General features: G+C 39.6%; 1 protein-coding gene across 7 annotated transcripts in view; it reads left to right on the top strand.

The window, feature by feature from the left end:
• The window catches only part of FHIP1A (FHF complex subunit HOOK interacting protein 1A), a 233,138-nt gene that overhangs the window by 41,928 nt on the left and 172,633 nt on the right, over positions 1-18,577 (top strand). Inside the window, exon 1 of one of the 7 annotated variants that reach the window (XM_035698863.2) lies at positions 4-61. The exons of 5 other annotated variants lie outside the window; for them this stretch is intronic. The gene's annotated coding sequence lies outside the window, so the exon portion shown is untranslated. Of the gene's footprint in view, positions 1-3; positions 62-18,377; positions 18,446-18,577 lie in introns of those variants that run through there. One more of the 7 variants, XM_035698861.2, reaches the window with a different exon arrangement.

The raw sequence follows: 18,577 nt of genomic DNA on the forward strand, positions 1-18,577 counted from the left end.
TCTCCCATTACCTAGCAACCACCATTCTAATTTTCTATCTCTGTGAATTTGACTGCTCCAGGTACCTCATATACATGAAATCCTAGTTTTCTTTTGTGATTGATTTATTATACTTCACGTAATATCACAAGGTTCATCCATGTTGTAGCATGTGTCAGAATTTCTTTCCTTTTTTTTTTTTTAAGATTTTATTTATTTATCATGAGAGCACAGAGAGAGAGAGAGAGAGAGAGAGAGAGAGAGAGGGAGGCAGAGACACAGGCAGAGGGAGAAGCAGGCTCCATGCAGGAAGCCTGATGTGGGAATTGATCCTGGGACCCAGGGATCATGCCCTGAGCCAAAGGCAGATGCTCAACCGCTGAGCCACCCGGGCATCCCAGAATTTCCTTCCTTTTAATGACAGACTATTCCATTGTGTGTGTATATCTATATCATCTCTATCTCTATCTCTATATCTCTATATCTGTGTGTGTGTACATATCTATATACACACATCACATTTTGTTTATTGATTCATCCATTGATGGACATTTGGGTTGCTTCTACCTTTTGGCTATTGTGAATAATACTGCTATGAACATTGATGTACAGATATATCTTCAAGATCCTGCTTTCAGTTCTTTTGGGTATGTATTTAGATTTAGGATTGCCGTATCATGTAGTAATTCTATTAATTAATGCTTAATTTTTTAAGGAAGCACCATACTGGCTTTCATAGCAGCTGTACTAGTTTACATTCCCACCAGTAGTGCACAGGTGTCAATTTCTTCACATCCTTGCCAACACTTGTTTTTAGTTTGTTTTTGTTTTTGACAGTAGAGATGGTATTTCTGGGTATCAAGTTTCAGGTATAATGTAGTGCCCTCTTGATTTTGTGGTAGGAAGGTAGTGATAAACTATGACCTTTTAATTATCACTAGGTTAATTAAAAATTTTTGATTCTCACAAGGCTCTGATGTGGCCTCTTTATGCCTCTAGATTCAGGCATATCATCTTGGAGTTATGGGTGTGTAAGACTGGCAGCCATTTTTTGTTCTATTTGGGCCAAGAACTCTGCTGCTGTAGGTAACTTTGGGGTCTGCTTGTAGAATATGGGACCAGCTATGGCAAAATGCAGGCATTTCTCACTGCAAAGACTGGAATAGCACTTTTGCAAAACTGAAAAGGGTAGTAAGTTTGTTACTCTCCCCACCCCCCAAACCCTAGCAAATTTTCATTTTTCCTAAGTGTTTACAGCTGTGTTTGTTTAAAACACTCATATACCTAACAATTACATTCCAGTGAAGAAAGTGGAGTTAGGCAAATTAGACCTCAGAAATCTCAAGCAGAGGTGGTCGTAGGACACAAGAATCCCAAGAGATGCGCTGATGCTTCCTGAAAGGCGTTTTTGAAATCATGGAAGAGTGATGTTTGACCATAAATGTTCATTGCAACTGCCTGAAAGATTAAAGTCAAAGAGATTGAATTAGGAATATTTATAAACACACCCTTTAGCTTTAATTTGTGTGTGAAAATGAAACATTTGATGTGGGGTTTATTTTTCTTCACCCCAATGCAATTCTTGGTGGCTTACCGTGGCAAAACAGGAATCATCCTTTTACTGTGGTTTGGGACAGACGAAGCCACCCAGTCTCACTGGGAGGTCAAATTCCCATCCCATCCCTCCCCTTGCCATCCTCAACTCATCCCTCCCCTTGACATCCTCAACTCGTTTGTATAGATGATAATTTGACTCGGAAGCAGCTCAGTTTAGCAATTCCAAATTCACAGTGTTAATGATTAGTAGTAGCTTCCCAGCACCTGGTGGGATTAATTTTACGCGCACACTCCTATTTTTCCTTGCACATTTGTACACCCACCAGTTTGAGAATTCACAGTAAATATAATTAAAGCTATTGAAGCCAAGGAGCATAAGGACGTTGCCTCTATGATCAGCCAGTCTTCAGCGTCACTGTAATAACGCTGCTTTGTCTAAGAACCCTGAAGCCTCTGCTAGTGCCTCACAGCCTTTGTCAACTGAGATCTCCACCGCTGTCGTGGGAGGTGGGTAGGTCATCCCCCAGAAGGGATCAGCTGCTCTTGCCTCTTGCTGTTTGCTGACGGAATTCTGTATGGATTAGTAAAGCTGGACTAGGAGTCCGCAGCTAACATCACCTGACTTTCCCTAGGCTGATACAGGAGCTGGCGGGGATTTCATTGCTCTCTTGGGATGTGGCACCCCCAGGTCTGTTCTCTTACTTTGGGAGTCCAGGGCTGACTCAGGGGGAAGCTGCATCTTCCTCTTGGGCTTTGTGGCTTTTCTGAAAGCCTTCACCTCAGTAGCCCTGATCTTGGTCGCTGGGACCACATCTCAGTCTTCATTGTTACACATGAGACAGTGCTGCTTCTAAAGGCAAAGAAGCAGGAGGCTAGGTTTACCCTTCTGTTAATTAATTGGCTGATGAGTAATTTCACTTATGTTTAACAAATAGATATCAGAAGTCTGCTGTGTCAAGAGGGCCATGCCCAACTCAGTAGAAGTCTATGAAACAAATGGAAAATGTAGTTCCGACTGAAGGTAGCCTGGAGTATAAGCTAGAAGCGTTGAGGACTAGAGAATGCATCCAGCTGGCAGCAGAAAGGTCCCGAGCTTTGTGTGGTATAGAGGTCAGTGCTATGGAACTCTGGGGAGGAGAGGTGGTCATTAAACTTCTCGGAAGAGGTAATGAAGGCAAAGCAAAAGACTACCTGGTGGAGAGCTGCTTCCTGCACACTGACTTTTGACTCCTTAAGGGATGCGGCCCCTTAAAAGATATACCCTGATCCTCAGTAGTAGTCAGGTGTAGTATTGTTAAAATATATAAATAAATACTTTTCATCTGATAATGAAAGAAATAATATTTTTATAGAGCAGAAGGCTTGGAAAACACACACATACACAAGGAAGAAAACACCCTGTGTAATCCATTCCTCTGGAAATAATCACTGTTAACATTGTGGAGCATGCCCTCCTTTTTTCTTTCTGTGTAAATTACTTTAATTATATTTACTTTGGATTCTCAGACCAGAGGGTGTGCACATTCCATAACGAATAAATATGAGTTGGATTCATATAAGATCATTGTGTTTGTTTTGGTGATGGTCATTTTGACCTTGTCTACCTTTTATTTTGTAGTTATTTTGAAAAGTTTTGCAAACCTTGAAAGAAGCCCGTTTGTTTTCATTTTAGAGTTGAACAGTCTGGAGGTTAGGGAGTGCCAGCCCTCTGCCCAGTCAAGAATCTGTGTATAACTTTTGACTCCCCTAGAACTTTACTAGTAATAGTGGGCTGTTGGCCAGAAACCTTATCAATAACATAAACAGTTGATTAATACACATTTTGTATGTTATGTGTATTATATACTGTGGTCTTATAATCGAATAAGCTAGAGATAAGAAAATGTTATTAAGAAATCCATAAGAGAAAGTACATTTACAGAACTATAAAGAAATCTGTATAAGTGGACCTGTGCAGTTCAAACCCATCTCATCTCGTTCAAGAGTCAACTGTATTTTGAAGCAAACGATCTTGTTTTAAAGAGAATGTATTCAATGGATAGCCTCTCGGGAATGATAAGAGAGAGAGACTTTTTTAAAAATAAAAAGAATTATGGTTATTTAATTTTATACCAATCTCTCATATCTTTAGAGTCTTACAGAGTTTAATTTTTTTGTACCTTATACAGTGTATTTTTTTCTCTGAAATGATGTATGTTATTAAGGTAGATGTTACTTGTATCTTTTTATCATTACTGGAAAATCTTTATGGGCTAAGTTAACAAGAAAAGAAAAAATATTAAATGTCAGGCAACTTAACTTTTTGATATGTACAAAGCTATGGGTGAATTTAAGACCTTGACCTCTGACAAGTGCATTTGGAACAAGAAATTGCCTGGGTAATGGCTTTCTGCACTTTGGGAAGAGCCTGGCTTTTGATGTATGTTTTCTGATCTGCTGGTATTATGTTTGCTCTGTCCATTTTGTTCCAGACCAGCAAAGCTAACAGTGGGATTCTGTGTTTTAGAAGAACCTCACAAATTCTCCATGTTTTGGAAGTTGTTACTGACCATAAAACTACAAAGTAGAATTTATTCCTTTTTCCCCACCTGTCACCTATGTGCCTTTTGACTGATAGGTCTTAACCTTTTTGGAAATTGGTGACTCCTTGCTCTGGTTTTTAAAAGGGTATTGTTTTTAGAATAATGTCTAGCTACCCTAATTCTGTGATGTTTTTGTTTAAAAAAAAAATTCCCATGTACCTCTGAGGCCTTTAGTTTGGAAAGAGAGAGATGAGTATCACAAACTTAGGGACCAGACAGGTACTATAATGACAATATAAGATTTTAAGGGCAAGTGATGAGGACTGTGACCGGCTGGAGAATGCTTACCCCTCCAAAGGTAATAAATAAACCAAGCAAAATATATTGTGACAGCCAGTTCACAAAGTTCAAATTTGGTCTGAAGGCTACCAGTTTATGCCATTTGTCCCTGTAGTAATAACAATAATTGGGTACTAATATAATGATAAACATAGCTAACATTTCTTGAGAGCTTACTCTGTGCCAGGCATTATATCATTCTGTCTTCACCATAAAGGGAAATGCTCTTATTATTCCCCATCTTAGAGATAAAATTGAAACTTAGAGGTTATTTGTCCATGTCACAGAGATGGTAAGGAGCAGAGGCAAAGCCAGGTTTGTGTAGCTCTGGATCTCAGGCTTTGTGATTCTTTGGTTTTAGGCCTCAGAACTTTGAATTACATTGAGTGGGAAGAAAATTGTCAGTGGTGAAGCTACCCAAAGTTAAGCTTCCGGCTTGCTTTGTGGCCTTGGAGGAAAGTGGCAGGCCTGGGAGAAAGGGGTGGTGGTTTTGGTCCTAGAAGAAAACGCAAAAGCTGTATCAGGTCTGCTGCGGTGTGGACAGGTACTAGAAGAGTCTTCACTAGGTGCCTGGGGAGTTGATTACCTTGCCTGGGGGATAAAGTAATAGTTCCTGTGAGGTGCAGAAGATGGGTGTGGGGTTGGAATGAGTGCAGCATATAGGAGTGGAAAATCAGACCAAATGGAAGTTTGGTAGGAGCTTGTAATGTAGGTTTTGGCAGATGTGAGTAAGGTCCACTGGGATGTTTTGTACTGTTGGGTTTAACTGTGTATGAGCTGTAGAATAAAGAACTAAAATGTATGGGGTCTGAGATTTAATTCAGGGCTTCAGGTTACAGTGTACTTTAAAACCAAATGAGGTCCTCCCCACCACCCCCCAGCATTGGGTAGGGGAATGGGGGTGAGGGGGGTGGGGGACAGACTCAGCTGCCAGGTGTCCTGTTTGGTTATCTCAGCAGGGCCCCACTTGTGCCTCAGAGTGGCATTTCTGGGGCATAGCGGATCTGTATCAGGATCACTGGCATTTCCTGTGATATTTAGTAGCAAGAGAGTAATAAAGAAGGTCTCCTGACAAACCTTTGGTTGCTGAATTAACCAGCACGATCAAAATATTCGGCTGTGAACATAGCACCTTTAAACAAACAAGTCACTGACTGGTTGCACATTGTAGCTCTCAAAGCCTCTCTGTCTAAGTGACTTTAACTCAAGGAAATGAAAAGTAAAGCCAAGCTATTCCTAACCGGCAGCATGTGAACACGAACCCTAGCAAACACAGCAGCCTCTGTGAGAGGCCTGTCTGGATCAACAGAGCCTTAAAGAGAGTTAAAAAATTATATATATACACACACAAATGAAAGGACTGTGTCTTGACTTTATTTCCCCCAAAATGTGAATATACCACAAAAATCTGTGAGAAGGTAAGATTGATCAATGGAGTTTGCCCTCTGCAGCCTGAAGACTTTTAAATAGATACTGAAGCAGGAGGAAGCAGCCTTAGTTGGGAGAAACCTAATACTGCTAGAAGAAGGATGGGGGCAGGGGTGGGACCAGAAATAGAGCCGAATGGGTCTAGGGAAGCCCTTCTGTTGAATCATGTCCCTGGTTTAAAGTGATCGCTTTCCTAGAAGCAACTAGAAAAACTGGTCCAGTTTGTTTTTAGAGTTGGACGAAAATACTCATGTAAGCAGCTTCTGCCTTTGCAGCGTTTCCATCTGGAATATCATTTCAGAATGCGGCCAGATCGCAAGTGATTTATGTTCAGTAAACAAGATTATCTTCAGCTTCCTATCACGAAAGAGCAAACGGTTTGGGGGTTTACTTGCTGCTTTTCAGCCTTGTTTAATTGCTTGTTCAAGGTAACACTGCATTAATCTCCGTTATGTATCTCTAGTGTCAGGTTTACGGCAGTAGTTTCTGAAGCAAGAAACCAGATGAGGGGTTGAAGTATTAAAGACCCTTTTTGTGGAGCTACCAGGACTAGAACCGTTGCTTTAAGGGTGGCGATGGTGGGGTGAGAGTGAAGATGATGGGACAATCAGTTTCTTTCATTTTTTTGTATTATAGGACAGACGCTCTTAATTTTATGGGCAAGTGAAATAAAGGGAATCTCAAGCGTTTTGAATGCTTAGGATTTTTCATGTTTTAAGAATTTACTTTTTCTCTGCTATGGGAAACCCTTTTTATTGAAATTACGCATGTTTAGCGGAAAACAGCATTTCTTTTTGATTGAGGGTACATGTGAAAATGTGAATACTGACACGGTTTCTTTCAAATGTGTATAAAGATTTTAATGTATTATGTTAAATTAAAATGAAAAAAAAAAGATTTATTTATTTATGTATTTGAGTGGCGGGAGAGGGAGAGAGAGTACCAAGCAGACTCCAAGCTGAGTGCAGAGCCTGCCTGGCACAGGGCTCAATTTCATGACTTTTCAATCACAACTCGAGCTGAAACCAAGAGTTAGACATTCAACTGACTGCCACCTAGGTGCCTCTTAATGTATTACATTTAAATGACATAGTTTTTTATAGGTATCCTGTTACTCTTCTGATTATTAGGTTTAAATATCTATGTGAGAGAGGTGTAAGCATTTTAGCAAAGGAATGATCATTTTGTCCTCAAGACAAAAAAAAATATATTTAGTGCATAAAGTTTAGGAAAATGGTGTGTTATGTATTTCATATTCACTGCAGATAAAAATAGTTGCATGTAGTCAGTAAGTCTAATGCTCTAGTAATCTGCTCCAACACCTCTTTGTAAATCTTGAATTGAAGGTCTCTTCCTAAACTGGTATCTTAATATTTTGAGTTTCATACCTTGCACACAGTGCAAACCAAGCAAAAGATAAAATGTGTAAAAGGTCGCTCTGCCTTTCAGATTGTATCAGCTATTTTGAATCTAATTCTTAAACTGTTCATGATGCCTTGGCAGCAAGCCATGTGCTTGTCATTTTATCTCATTAGAGTTAAGTCTAGTCCTGTCAAGAGCAGGTTTACTAGTCTTTTTTAATTGCCTGCTTAAAATTTCTCATTTCCAAAATCAGCTGAAGAATTTAAGATGGTGATAAGTGTGGGCCGAGGTCAAGTAAAAGTTCTGAGCAGATCAGAAGTTTACCACAGGAGGAAAATGCTGAGAGGCATGATTTCAGGCTGTCACGGAGGAGTGGCAGGTTGCTGAAGCATATTTGTGTCCAGAAGAATGGGGCAGGGTTTGAATTGTGTAGTTGCATGAAAATGTACACGGTGTTTATGGGACTAGTATATATGGGTTTTTTGGGGGTGGCATTTTTGCATTTTGCATTTCATTGCATTATTCCAGGGAACCAGAGGCTGAGTATCAGAGGATGGGAAGGTTGACAGTAAACATGAAGGTGAGGTGGAATCTGAAGGGGACAAGAGAGAGGGATGTGGTGAGCTGAAAATAATATGATGAAGGAGGGGAGATTAGTCACAGAGGGAGTCTGCTGAGGGGCAGCAGTAGCAGAATCTACAGTAGGACAGAGAAGAGAGGCTACAATAAAAGGTGAGGTGAAGAGGCTGGCAGAGAGTGCTTTGTTTTCTGAGAAACCACTTGTTGTTGCCTGGAATAAGATATACCCGTGCCTATGAGAATCGGAGAGAGCCAGCTTTGCCAGCAGTTGTCAGGTTTTGTTGATGCTTCCCAGAAGAGTCTGAAGGGTGGTTGCTGTGGCACCCATTCTTCCCATGATGGGAGGACAACAGAAATGGAAAAAGATGTGGGGGACTGTAGTAGTCTCCAGGGCTATGTTTGGAGCCATATGAGTTGGTGTGACCTGGAAGGCATGAGCAGTTGAGACCATGTAATGGACTGGGTAGTCTAGTTGGGTCAAATCAGAGTAGCCTCACAGACCCATCTTTTTTTCTTGAAACATTTCTCATCTGGAGGACTTTGGGAATGGGATTTCTCTGTAGTGTATGAGAGTAGGACTTACCGTGAAGAACTTTGGATATATGTTATAGTCTTCTCTTGCTTCCTCCAGTCCTCTTCTTGGGGTATACCATGGGTTCACATTGTTCCCTGACAGGCCCAATTTGTTGAACATCTTCTGGGTCTTTCTTGATTTTCTTTTCACTTACCAACATTTACCTGTTCACTCTGGTATCTCTGGTCTCTCCAAATAACTGGAACTCATTTGGTAAAAACATTCATTCTCTTGTGTAGGGATAATGTTTGCATTCAAGGGGAGGATTCACGGTGTGTTGACTCAAAGAAATGGTGGCATTTGGGGCATGCCTTTGAGTAAATATTAAGATAGTGATATTACAGCGAAGTCATTATATGCATATTTTACCCATGGGAATTAAACTAATGCACTTTGCTGAAAGAAAAAAAACGGTCAAGAAACAATTGAAATACATTGAATATAGGTCCTAGAGTGAATGTGAGAGACAGGAGCCTGCTGTTTTAGGGAGATTTCATTTCCTCTCAGAGAGAGAGAGAGAGAGAGAGAGAGAGAGCGAGCAATTGGGTTTAACCACATGGCCTGTAAAATGCAGGCCGAGTACTTCCTTTGGAGTTTACCTGAAAAGGTAATAGTCTTTCCTAGAGGGCGGGGAAAAATTGGTTATCTTGAACTTAGGGTTGTACAGCATCGTATTGTATTTTATGAGGAATTACAGGGAATTTTCAAGGATAGTTTTGATTTTAATTTAATTACTTTGACTTTGGACTCTAACCTAGTTCTCTGTGCAATTAGATATGACGTTACAGTGTTGGGTGGCTGAGGGTAGGTCTTTCAAGGTCCCTGTGAGCTCCTTTGGATTTGGGACTGTGTAATATTCATCATTGCCAGAGGAGCTCAGAAAACATTTTTGTTGAGTGAAATCAGGAACGCACAGCTCCTCTGCCTGATGCTGCCTCCCCTCCGCTGCCCCACCATGGTCCCTAGAACAGATATAAATGGGGACATTTCTGGCTGCCTTGGTTTAGAAGAGAGGAGTTTTACTGAGTGGTTTAGATTTTCTGTTGGAATTGGTTTATAAGTTACTGACCTATTGAGACAAACCCTTTCTTCCTACTTCTAAGGTGCTACCCTAGCCAAAGAAGGTAGCAAAGGGGAATTTGTTGAAAGTAGGATGATGGCATGTGTTTGAGATCCTATTATCTTTCTTTTTAATGCTGAACTCATATCTCCCATTCTGCAACAGGCCACCCTTGTCATTAGAGATAGCTTTGGCATCCTGGGAATGAATGGCTCCACTTATTCATATGCCCCTCAGAGGTGATTTTGAACACTGGGATTATGGATGACTCACATGTGAAAGTGTAATAAAAAGAAATGTTGTCCATCTCCCCCAAACTATCATCCTCCCGTCCACTTGTGCCCTTTCTGTCTCTTCAGCTGTGGTCCACTTGTGGCCTCAGTGATGATCCTGGTGCTTTATGCATAACTTGCCTAGTAGCTTACAAATAAGTGTCACGAAGAAAAGCTTTGCTGGTTTAGTACATGGCTTTGTTGATAACGATCCTGAGTATGTGGCATCTTGCTCTGTGCCTCATGGTATCACCATGGTACTTAACCGAAAAGACCCTGGTTTCTACAAGGTGTCTGCTTGACAGGGCAAGTTTAAGTAGAGATAATTACCACGGGAGTTGGTCTGTTTTTCATATTCCATTTATGGAAGCTCATTTGCTGCTCTCAGTAAATTTAGAAGCTCCTGTGTATGACTTCCAGACCTTCATACCAGGCACAAGTGTGATCTGACTGCTAACCCACTCATTCTGATGCTAGTTTTTTCTTTCTTTTTTTTTTTTTTTTGGTATTTTTGTCAGCCTTATGGCCCAGTTTTATATTTTTATTTTTATAATGTGCCAATTAACCTTTGATTGTTGTATTCAATAAAATTATAGAAATGGAGGGACTCTTAGAGGTCATGAAATCCAGTATTCTTTAAACTTTTCTTTACCTCAAAGGGACAGAACCACTAATAAATGTAATTTATGCCAATATGTATGTATATCAGAGAAAAACTGAACTTGAAGTTCAGAGAGGGGCTCAAATGGGAGGCCAAAAGCTTCTTTGATTTCTCTACTTCCTTCCTATCCAACCCTTGAGGTATATGAATATAGCATCTGGGCCTCTGTGGAGCTCAATATGAAAACCACAGCTCTGGAGGTAATGGGTGTTTGGCTAAGTCTTAAATATTCCTAGCGCCAGTTTGCCATTTATTGCTTCCTGAGGGTACAGTTTTAAAACAGAATGGCTCAAAGTTCTTCCTCGGCAGGAAGTAGTGTGAATTACTTATAGATACTCACCAGTTATCAAGAAGTTTATTGGATGTTGTTCAGCCCAACCGGTGGGCCCTGTTAGGTAGCACAGGCCAGAGCTGACCTGAGTGAAGGAGCAGTACTGGTTTTTCTATTTGATGACAAGTATGACCTATGGATGAGACTATTCATGTGGTAAAGAAGTTGGGATGTCTTCTGTGGGACAGGCTCCAATCATGTTGATCAGTGATTCTCAAAGTTTGGTCCCCTGGGCTAGTGGCAGCAGCCCCTATCACTTGTTAGAATGAAATTCTTGGCCTCTGCCCAGGCCTGCTGAATGAGAAACTTTGAAGATGGGGCCCAGCAACTGGTATTTCACAGGCTTTCTGGGTGTTTCTGCTCCAAGAGTGAAGATTGAGAACCACTACGTTTGGAGCAGTGATGGTGCCTGGGATGGCATGGGGGTATTTTAACACTGTTTCTCCTGTCCCCCTGCCTTCTAAAGTGATCTTTCTTGCTTTGCTGTGGACATTTGATGTTTTCTCCATCTTCTACAAAGTCCTCAGTGACTTTGTCTTCAAAACAAATACCATAGCTCTGGCTTCCAGTTAGGTAACTTTTACATGGAAATAGTTGAAGCAGCCACTAGATGTGTATGAACATTATGTTTTAGGCGTTACTAGGAAACCTGGTTGTTTATGAAAGGAAGTGGTCTTCTGCTGGACCAATCAGGGTCTCATTCATCTGGATATAGCTGTGATCATTCAGGCATTTTAGCTTCATGTCTCCAGTGAGGGTCTGTTGAAGGATTCCCAATGCAACACTTACATAACCATGATCATCTTATGTGCCTTAGCATTGCAAATCTGTTCCTTTTCTCTTGTGTCTCTCTGATTGACTTGGCAGTCATTCAACAGCCCATAGTTGGGGATTCCTAACGTAAAATCCAAGAACCATGCCTCATATCAGAAAAATATGACTTGCTTATATGTATGGATATGATTTTTGGTGGGTAGAGAGTCTGTAGCTTTCATCAGATTCTGGAAAGGATCTATGTTCTTCCCCACAGCCTCTCCTCCATTCCCCAATGCTGATAAACTATTACTTTAGCTGCTTTGGGATGGTAGTTGTAAGAAGTCTTCACAAGATGTGTAGCCATTTGAGGTAGACAAAGTCTCAGGGGGATTGGCAATCCTAGTGTAGCCTGCCTTGTGGTCTCCTCAAGTGTTAATGTTAATTCAGTGGAGTAAGACTGGTTCTTTTCCATTTCTGGGCAGGAGGCAGGGTGCACACTTGTTGTAATCAGTAACATGCTAATTCAGTAGTAGCAGGTATAGTTTCTTTAAAAAGTTGATCCTGTGAGGTATATAGAATAGAAAGATTAAAAAAAATTTTTTTTTGTTTATTTGAGAGAGAGAAAGAGAGAGATAGCGAGCATGAGTAGAGGGGAGGAGTAGAGGGAGAAGCAGACTTCCTGCTGAGCAGGGAGCCTGATTTGGGACTCGATCCCAGAACCCCGGGATCATGACCTGAGTTGAAGGCAGATGCTTAACTGACTAAGCCCCCAGGAGTCCCTAGAACAGGAAGATGTTATCCCTGTTTATAGTTGATGACCCTAAGGCTTAGAGAAAAGCATGAAATTATCACTAGGTTTACCCGTTGTCTCCAGACATTGGGCACACCCACTGGCTCCTGCTCTGGTTACTTCTGAATAGGCTTGGATGATGCCTAGACTAGTCTCAAAAGCTCATTGTGGATGAAAGACTTATTGTTTAAGTGTACCTAGAATCATTATTCTTTCTCTAAAGAAAATGAATCATGTTAAAATTGTGGATTTCTTTTTTGCTGTTCCTTATTTAAAAAAATTTTTTTATAGATCTCATCTCCCCACTTCACAGTCAAATATAAGCTGGCCCCAGCCCCTCTTCTTTTCTTCTTCATAAAGATCATAGAAAATCCCACCTGATCTCATCTTTTTAGCATGTTGGGTCAGGAGAGGGCAAGTTATTGGCAGCTGGTAACATCACCTCCTTTTCATTAGATTGTTCTCTGGTTTTCAAAGACTAGTGACCTTGTAACTTATATTACACAGCCTTAAAATTGCACATAAAAGTTTGCTGCGGAAGAGTAGCAAATGTAAGATAAATTGAGAAGGTTAAGGGGAAAACTGTGCTAAGAGCTTCTCATAAATGAATTCTCATCTTAAAAGCACAGTGATTTCTCCAAGTGACAAATTAACTTGAGAGATTGTGCTTTGCATTTTTAAGTAATTTGTGGTAGGGTAATTCCATTTGTGTTTAAGCTAGAGGCCAGAGCCTCACTTATTCTACTTGTGCTTTTTGTCTAATAGTGTAGAAAAGAAAGCTGTGTATGTGGATATTTAATTTACTTCTATTTTGTAAGAGCAGTGTGTCTGTGATTCAGTCGGTAATGAGATTCAGTGTGTTAAGGCAGGCTGGCATGTAAAAGGTGTCTGTACTGAGGGCTTAGGGCCAGAGCATTTTTTGAAAAGGAATATTTGTGCTTTGAAAACTTCTTGTAAAGATTCTTGTTCTAACTTTAATTACTCTTTCACTTCAGTAGGGTCACTGCAAAGGACATCAAGATGTCCATAATTTCAGTTCCCTGGCATCAGGTGGGTATAAAAGGCTTTAGCGAGTGACGTGGTGGTTCGTTCTATCAAAGTTAGAGGTTTGATTATGACAATTAACTTTCAGTAGGTGACTCCTTATTTCTATCAGGAATATGCATATTAATGTCATTTAGACTTTCACTTTGAGCAAATGACTCCATATTTCTATCACAAATATGCATATTAATGTCATTTAGACCCTTTTGTTATTTAACATTCCTATTGATTTTAGGGTTTATACATCTGTGATTTGTTGAACAGCGGTGAGAATACAGAGAAGAATGCCTAGCATTCTTGTAGTTTGTCTAGTGAGAGCTGATCATGGAAAGTTCTTCATTCTTCCAAGTCACTGATGTCGGTAGTAGGGGTTTAGACTTGGTAATTAATAGTAGTATCTTTGCCCTCTGCATCTTTCTATTGAGCTTTTCATTTTCCTCCTTTGGCCTGTTGCCATATTGCATTTTTGCTCTAGGATCTTATTTTGTTGGACAGAGACAGTGGGCATGATATTACCTAATTGCCTCAGATGCTGGCTGGCGTAGACTTCATTTTTCAAAGTCAGAGTATGATACAGAAAATCACCTTAAATGAGATTTTTCAGTGTCTTGACCTAACGGGACTCAATGAGTGCAATGTAGAGGAGATGAGGGGCAGGTGACAGGTTCAGGAGCTCTGGGCCATGTTCCAAATAGGTGGACTTTACATTTCTTGGAAGAAGCAGAAGACATTGAAGTACTTGCAGATAGGCAGGCATCTGGATTTCCCTGAATTTCCTTTTACCTCAGATTCTAATAATAATAATAATAATAATAATAATAAGCCCAGCACTCTGAATCTGTGCTTCCCACAGTGGAGCCTAGTATTACAGAGTCTGTTTGCATCAACATAAAGAAGGTAAATGAGTTTCAATAGCCTGCCAGTCACCTGACCCAGAAACCATGTGTAACTTGAGTATTTTGAGTTTGTGTATTCACCTATCTGGACAGTTAGGGACTCTGGACATATGTAGGGTTAGGAAATACTTGTGTGATTTTAAAGGCTTACTGTTTATTGTAAAACATATTACACTTATGTTAGAGTCCATGACCTAGCTTCTGACTTCAAAATAGCTTTGCCTTAGGAACAGATGCCGTGTGATTTCTCTCATAGGAAATTTAAGAAACAAATGACCAAAGGAAAGAAAGAGACAAAGCAAGAAACAGACTCAACTATAGAGAACACACTGATGGTCACCAAAAGGGTGGTGGTGGTGGGGCAGATGGGTGAAATAGGTGATGGGGATCACAGAGTGCACTTGTGATGCTCACCCAGTGTCGTATGGAAGTGTTGAATCATTATATTGTACACTTGAAACTAGTGTCACACTGTATATTAATGAAACTGGAAAACAAATTAAAATATAGCTTTGCCTTAATAATTGAAACAAGGCTTTTCCTTGCCAGTTGGCTTTTAATGTGTCTTTGAGGTCAGGATCTTTTGGTACTGTTTTAATAGAGGTAAAATTTGCATAATACAAATCCTGTGAATATTTCTTGTCAAGAGAATTTAAGAAAGGTTAATTGACTCAACAGTTGGTTCATTTATTTGAATTCAGTGGCTGATAGGCCAGGCTGATATAAAGCCAGGTCCTTGCCTTCAAGGAGATCATAACCTCCCAGGAGGATAAAAACATAAACAAATATTAAGAGAGGCATGTACAAGGTGCCCTGTGGCTGCGAAGGATGTTTATTGCACTTGCCTTTTTGAGCCTGCCTCTGAAAATGGTGGAATCTTTTCCTCTTGCTCAATTATTTTAGCCACCTGTCTCACTTTGTTGTCTTAATGTTTTCTGTTAGGGATTTCATATTAAGGTTAGAATCTTGTCAGCTTTTTCATCCTTAACTCTTCTTGCTTCTGAGACGCAAAGAAGGAAGCGTGAGTGGTGATGCCCTGTGTTGGTTTGTTTTCTAAGAACTATAAAGCATGTGCTTGATAGAACCTGATGTAAAAGTTGATACAAAAAAGGATATTTTTGAATGCTGGAGTATAAACTGAGATCCTACCAAGCTTATTTTTCCTGTAAGAAAATCCAGATCTGTTTGCTTATTTAAGCTAGTCCTATATTATATATGTTTCTGTCTCTATTGTATGTTCCAGCCACATCTCCTCCCCAAACGCCAAGCCAAAAGAGTCTATTTCCTGTCTTCTTTTCTTTGAAGTTTCTCAAACTTTATATTTCTTATTCTTTCTTTGTTGTTGTTGCTAAAATGTCTCATGTTTGCAAATGGTAATAGCAGTATCTTCTACTTTGAGTGAGGGATTAAGTGGACAATACTTATAAAGATCTCTAAAATGCTTAAAGAAAGGACTAAATAAAATGAAATAGTACTATGCAAGGTGAATAAATTATTTTCTTATATTCGGCTGAGTTTTATGAAGGTGAATTTTTCTCAGTGCTAATCTCTCTTTAAGTTTAATACTGTGGCTTCTCTTTCTATGGTTATGCTTTTTAGACTCCCTCACTTCCCTATTCTAAGGCATTTCTGAACTGGTGCAATTGTCATTTTTTTCCCCTTAATTTTATAAAGTACGGTATCTTTTAAATGTTACTTTAAAAAATTCTTTCATGCCTCTTTCTTGGTCCATGAAACATAAAAAAAATGACTTCATGTGACTTCACTTTCATAATCTTACTTTATTAAAATCTTGCAACATGTTGGTCAAGTGCTAGCATATAATTTTCATAGTTAAATTTTAAACCTTAACCAGAGCTGTATTTTGCCTTTCTCTTTGTGAGTTGCTTAAAGGGCAAACTTATCTGGTTATACTTGCCAGTTTCACAGAAAGGTCCTTTCCTCCTTTCACTATCTGGACAGCCAAGAAAAGCAAGGGAACAATCAACAGACTGGTTTAAGAGAGCAAAAATTTGTCCAGTGCACTGGAATTTGCTTCCTCTCTGGTGTGAAAGCTTGTATTTGTGGTCTACAAAGTGATGTTGTGTAAAAATGTGAAGGACAGATGTTTACTTTGGCCTTGACCAAGGTGAGAATTCGAGGTGGGAGATTCGAGCTCCACATCGGAGGTGATTTGGAACATGACCAGTCTGCCAGTTTTGTTAGCCATCATTGAAGCAGAGACTAAGTGAAGGAGATATAATTTCACAACTCATAATATAGCTCTAAAATCATTTTCCTTTTGCTTGATGTATTTTAAGCAGTTGAATACATTTTCCATAAATTTTACTGCCTTCCATTTATCTTTGAATAGAAGCCAATGAGAGAAATATTTAGGAGGTTATGAGCAACAATAGAATGAACTGTTAGAAAAAGTCCTTTTGTGGCATTCCTCAAGTGTGTGCTCGTGGAAAAATTACTGTAATTTGATAGTGAAATGTTGGAAAATGATTTTATTTACTATTTAGGAATAACATAAACGATCCTTGCTTTTTAAATTCGCAGGTTCAAAACATTTAGTTATGCCTCACTAGCTCAATCTTTGCTCATTATGCTTTACATTGATGGAATTAAATGCGACATATTGCAAGGTTGGATCAGCTTCACAGTTCTAAAATACAGAATTTGGCTGACTTCTGAAAAAAAATTTAAGATACTCTTTAATATCAAAAATGGAGATTTGTGAAATTTTGTTTTTGGCCTAAAGTTGGTTCAAGGAAGTATCCCAGTGATAGAGGAGGGAATAGACTCGAAGAATACCTACCTGTAAATTGTCCTTAAAACCAAAAAAGACTTTTGAAAGAGCAAATAATTTTTCAAAGCCACGTCCCTGGTGTCTGTACGGGCCTGTAAGGCGGCTAGTCTGTGGGGTGAGTGCACTTCTAGTACTTGTATCTGCCAGCACCAGTAGTAAACACATGTTTAATGGTATTCGGCCCCGAAGCATCCAGTTTTATCTTCTGGATATCCAAGGACATATGTGGACGAAGGTCAGAACTTCAGGATGCTTGCTGTGTGAGGTTCATAGGTGTTGAGAGAGGAGAGCTGCCCTAATAGAATGCTGATAGTTTTCTTTATTTTAAAATTTAAATTCAATTAATTAACATATAGTGTATTATTAGTTTCAGAGGTAAAGGTCAGTGATTCATCAGTCTTGTGTAACACCCAGTGCTCATTACATCACGTGCCCTCCTTAATGCCCACTATCCACCCCATCTCCGCATCCTGCTCCACTCTAGCAACTCTGTTTTCTAGAGTTAAGAGTTGCTTATGATTTGCCTCCTTCTCTGATTACAGCTTGTTTTATTTTTCCCTCCTTTCCTCTATGTTCCTCTGTTTTGTTTCTTAAATTCCACATATGAGTGAAATTAGATTATTTTCTTTCTCTGATTGACTTATTTCACTTAGCATAATACCCTCCAGTTCCATTCATGTTATTGCAATTGCAAGATTTCATTTTTTGATGGCTGAGTAGTATTCCCTTGTGTGTGTGTGTGTGTGTGTGTGTGTGTGTGTATATATATATCCCACATCATCTTTATCTATTCATTTGTCGATGGACATCTGGGCTCTTTCCATAGTTTGGCTATTGTGGACATTGCTGCTATAGACATTGGGGTGCACGTGCCCCCTCGGATCACTACCTTTGTATCTGTGGGGTAAATCCCTAGTAGTGCAATTGCTGGATCATAGAGTAGCTCTACTTTTAACTTTCTGAGAAACCTCCATATTGTTTTCCAGAGTGGCTGTACCAGCTTCTCTTCCCACCAACAGTGTAAGAGAGTTCCCCTTTTTCAGTTCATAGTTTTTAAGGAATTCTCTGGAGGCTATCTCCTGATTCTTTTGCTTATCTTATACAGGGACCATCTATGGTTTTCCTCTTTCAGTGGCATCAGTAACTTGTGCTTTAGTGTTCATAAGATTATATGAGCATTCTCTATGTCCTAAAATCACCTGTCATTTGTTTTAATGTTTAAGGGTAGGGAATTAAATCTCTTTAAACTTCAGTTTTCTCATCTATCAAATGGATATTCATGGGGTGCCTGGCTGGCTCAGTCAGTGGAGCATGCTATTCTTGATCTCAGAGTTGTGAGTTTGGGACCCACGTTGGGTGTAGGGATTACTTTAAAAAATGGGTATTCATTCATTCATGTGGTCATTCATTCATTTGTTGAACAGACATTAAGTAGGATCTGTGTGCCAGGGAAGTGCTGGGAAGTAAGCAGTGATCAAAGCAGACAAAACCCCTGCATTTGGTGAGTTTATATTCTATAGGGAGAAATGGAATATAAATTAGTAGAAATGAAATATAACGTATTTTAGATGGAAACAGTTGCTCCAAAGAAAAATGAAACAGGGTTGGCATAGAATGACACAATTAGAAGGTG

The sequence above is a fragment of the Canis lupus genome, chromosome 15 (genome assembly GCF_003254725.2).
Source record: "Canis lupus dingo isolate Sandy chromosome 15, ASM325472v2, whole genome shotgun sequence".
NCBI classification, from domain to species: Eukaryota; Metazoa; Chordata; class Mammalia; order Carnivora; family Canidae; genus Canis; species Canis lupus.